This window comes from Dasypus novemcinctus, chromosome 31 (genome assembly GCF_030445035.2).
Source record: "Dasypus novemcinctus isolate mDasNov1 chromosome 31, mDasNov1.1.hap2, whole genome shotgun sequence".
NCBI lineage: Eukaryota > Metazoa > Chordata > Mammalia > Cingulata > Dasypodidae > Dasypus > Dasypus novemcinctus.
In genome coordinates, this window is record NC_080703.1 from 15294567 (window position 1) to 15298618 (window position 4052).

A 4052-nucleotide genomic window follows, 5' to 3' on the forward strand; every position below is an offset into this window, starting at 1 on the left:
GTCGGTCCCACCCGGCCGGGGGCCCCGCCCGAGTCCGCCTGCCTGGCTGCCCGGCGCTCGCGTTCGGCAGTTGCCAGGAAACCGCAGCCTCGCGTCACAAAGCTGGGCGGGGGGCGCAGGGCTGGGGCGCAGGGCTAGGGGCTCAGGGCCGAGGGCGCTGCCAGGATGGGGATGGGACCGTGCCCTCCCGTCTCCCTGCGGGTCCCTGGAGCGCCCACTTGGGACGCGAGGAGCCGCGTCTGCTGGACTGGGGGCCTCCGCCTGCTTGCCCTTGCCCTTGCCCTTGAGCTCGCGGAGGGTCCCAAGCGGGCTGTCTGGAAGAAGTGCAGGCCACCCCAGCGCGGCATCTGAAACCCTCCAGGAGCCGCGGAACAGTAGTGGAAGGCACAGGTGGAATTCACTGCCATCATATATTAACTCAGTGTGTCCGCAGCAGCATCGTGTCAACGTGCAACGAGTTAGTTTTCAGCGCCTCGGTCACCACGAGGGGTCACCGCTCACGGAACTGGCAGGTGCTAGTGTGCAGCAGCACGAATCGAATCCAGCCAAGTGATATCTGGCAAAACTGAACTGTTCCGCAGCGCTCTGCTGTTTCTTGAGTCAAATGCTGGTTCAAGAGGTGCGTTCCTTTTGTCGAAAATTCACTTAATTCTAAAGCCTCGAATGTGTGTGTATCAGTAAAAAGGAGAAGGGGAACTTAACTGGCCTTGGGAATACTTTAACCAGGGCGGCTCTAGGAAGACCGGCTTGAAACATAAATGATAATGAGGAGCCAGACTTGTGAAATCTGGGGAACAGTCGGTCATTCCAGGCAGAGGGAAGAGCATCTGTGGTGGCCCTGAGTCTGAGCCCATTGATGTGCAGGCGGCAGAAAGGGGGGATGAGGACGGTGCAGCTTTCAGAAGGGGAAGGCAGCAGGGAGTGCAGGTGGACAGGCAGGCAGGGGAGGGGGCTGTCTCAGGCTGGGACCAAGGAGCACCCCTCTCAGGGGGCTTCTTGCCTGCAGGTCCTTGCTGCAGGCAGAGGTTTTAGAGATTTTTCAGTACCATGTCCTTGATGCTAATTAACAAAAACAGTAACCACACATTCACAGTGGCACCCCTAGAAGTAGAGGACCCTAGAAGTATGGCACCCCTAGAAGTACAGCACACTAGCAGTAGGGAACCCTAGAATTATGGCACCCCTAGAAGTATGACCCAGCAAGCCAGTCTGTGCTCCTCCTACCCTTCCTTACACATACCCTCACCAAAAGCTGTGTCAATAAAATCTGACTGGAAAAGAAAGCACCCTAGGCACCTCTATGAGAAGCGACGATAGCACCTGCCTTTGACTAAGCATTCCCTTCACTGTTTGCCAGGTGCTGCCCTAAGCAATTCCATGGCATGTTTCATTGACTATCCTCCACTATTTTGACTACACTTATTTGAAATTTTGGGAATATCTCAGCCTCCAGAGGTGCTCAGTTCACCAATGAGCCAAAATCCCCTCTGGATTTGTGGCCCAAGCCCTTGTGGTGGTGTAGCATTTTTGGAGGGAACTGACTGCTCTTCTTCCCCAGGACTATCTCAACTACACTGATTTCTGCTCCTCCCTAGTCTTCCTTCCATCTGACAAGCATTCCCCAAGTTCCTTATGCACCAGCCTACGAAGGCTTGGAAGGCAGCAACTTTAGGACCACACACTCCACAGGCACCTCTCCCAGCAGCACCATCCCTCTGCCTCCAGGCCTGGCTCAGGCAAAGTGCTTCTTCACTGGGAGGAAGGTAAACAGTGCAAGAGAAACTGCTCCCCTTTTGCTCAGCCGGAACTGTCACTGTACCGTTCTGCATCTACTGCTCTGCCCAGCAATTACAGGATCCAGGGACCATCCAGAGTTTCAAGGGTGGCCAATAAATCTAAGCTTTGCTGCCGCCTACTGACCGGAGAATAACTCCATTGCTTAAGAGGTGATGCTCACAAGTACAGCTCTTTTTAATCATTTTCCTTTCTCTGCTTTAATTTTGAAGACTAATGGCAAGAAGATGCTGTGTTCAAAATTATCTTCATATGCATGGCTCCAACACTTCCAACAGGGACACTGGGAAATGTTTTGCTAATCTCTAACCATTTATGTGAATGTCACCTCAAATTCTTCAGGGTCATCATCAGAGACTAGTGCTACGCAGTGAATACTAAAATGGTTTGAATCTTGGTTTCACTTGCTACTAGATGTCACCTGCTTTGTCTAACACCACTACAGGGTTGATGGGCAGACTATATGAGGAAATTCAGATGGCCCAGCATTATCGCCCATTATCTCTTGTCGTTCATTGTCCCCACCATAAGGCCAAATGGGGGAATCTCTGCAATTTTGAGATGTCAGCACAATGAGGATTTAAGGCCCCAGGTGTCCCTCCTCCCCCGTGAAAGGAGCTCCTGGGCCTTTGGGGCCTGAGGTGACCCTCAGGCTGGAGAAAAGTACCTAAAGCTGGGAGCCTTGATGCTGGGGATGTCGTTCTTCCTTAGAAGTCAGCCCTCACATGGTTGGCGCTGCCATGGTGGTGGTTCAGTGGCTTGATGGGCTGGTGGATGTGCTTCCTATAGGTGGAAGACATCAGCACCTCAACAGGCCATTCATGATCCTGTGGGGGATCATCGAGATGCTCCCATTAGCAGGGGTCTGCTGCTGTAACTGCCTGACTCCCAACAAGGGGCAGAAGTTAGGAGCTTGGGTTTGTAGAAGTCAAAATAAGATGTCACTGGTTAAGCAAGCATGAGGGCATAATTCTAACAAGTTCATTTTCTAGTGTCACTTAAAAATCCATCACACTTCTGGAATGAATTAATTAGTGCTGGATGTTCATGATTTTTTTCATTACATGTAGGAAAATTGAAATGTAACTGATTGGGATGCTTTTCATTTCAGGTGAAGAATCATGTCTGGACAGACTGAGTCTAGCACAACTGACACAACTGTACTTAGCCTCAGTCCTAGAATATCCTTTCTATAAGGTAAAAACAAAAAGTGTATGGCATTATTTCACTTAGGGCGAACAGTTTCCTTGTGCCCCTTCTGAAAATTAAGTCGCTTCTCTTTTGACCTGTCTCCATAACTTTATTAAAAGGGAAAACTTTCATTTACTTGGAGCTATGTGAAATAGCTGGCCTTTTCTTTGGTAAATTGACCCCATTTCTGTCTTGTCCTATAAGACCAGTTCCTGCTGTATGAGATTTCTAGATGGTTTCAAGTGTTGAAGGTGTATGAGTCTTAGTATTCCTTGATTCACTTCAAGGGTTTTAAAGGGTTTAGCACGCACAATAGCCATTTGATTAAAAAGTCTGAATCTCTGAACTCTACAAATCCTAATTATTTCTGAGTGCATTTTTAAACCAAGTCAGAAATTTCACTCTTCTCTGGGAGACTTTAGTTTAGGTGGTATCTGAGCTATAAAGATTCACTCTCATAAATTTCACAGCACACCTTTTTTGTGTGATTGGAAATAGTCTCAACAGACTTCAACACCTTCTACTTTGTCCTTCAAACTTGACTCAGGATCATATTCTGGTAAAAGCTAAATATATGAAAAGTCATTACTCTTTTCTTTTAAAAAAGTTTTAACAATGCCAAGGCCTATGAAGATAAACACTAAAATTAGTTAACCCCAACCACCTCAATTCCCTGAAATAACAAATTTGTAACTGTGCTTTCTATGCAAAATGTACACAAATATGGAAACCAATTTTCTTTTCTCTTTGTTATGTTCAGTGTATCATACAATTTACCATTATGTCCAGTATATATAGACCTTCCTCAAGACCAATGTGTGCGGATCAAATACATTCTTTTTTGAAGTGGTGTATTTTATGGGACTTACTCACCAGTTCCCCAGCTTATAATCTTTCAGGTTCTTTCCATCTTTGGTCTCTATCCACAATGCTGTAGTAAACATCCTTGCATGTCATTCTACTGGGGCCCATGCTCCTTCAAGCGGCAGACTGAATGTTTAGAGTGGGACTACTGGTGTAATGTCAGTAGATAGTGATTCTGAATGATAGATGTCACACCTCCCCAG

General features: G+C 47.6%; 1 long non-coding RNA gene across 1 annotated transcript; it reads left to right on the forward strand.

The window, feature by feature from the left end:
• The first annotated feature begins 234 nt into the window (after positions 1-234).
• On the forward strand, positions 235-3120 carry LOC131277085 (uncharacterized). The gene is made up of 2 exons (XR_009184288.1): positions 235-619; positions 2906-3120. It is a non-coding gene; the product is annotated as an uncharacterized lncRNA (long non-coding RNA).
• The last annotated feature ends 932 nt before the right edge of the window (positions 3121-4052 follow it).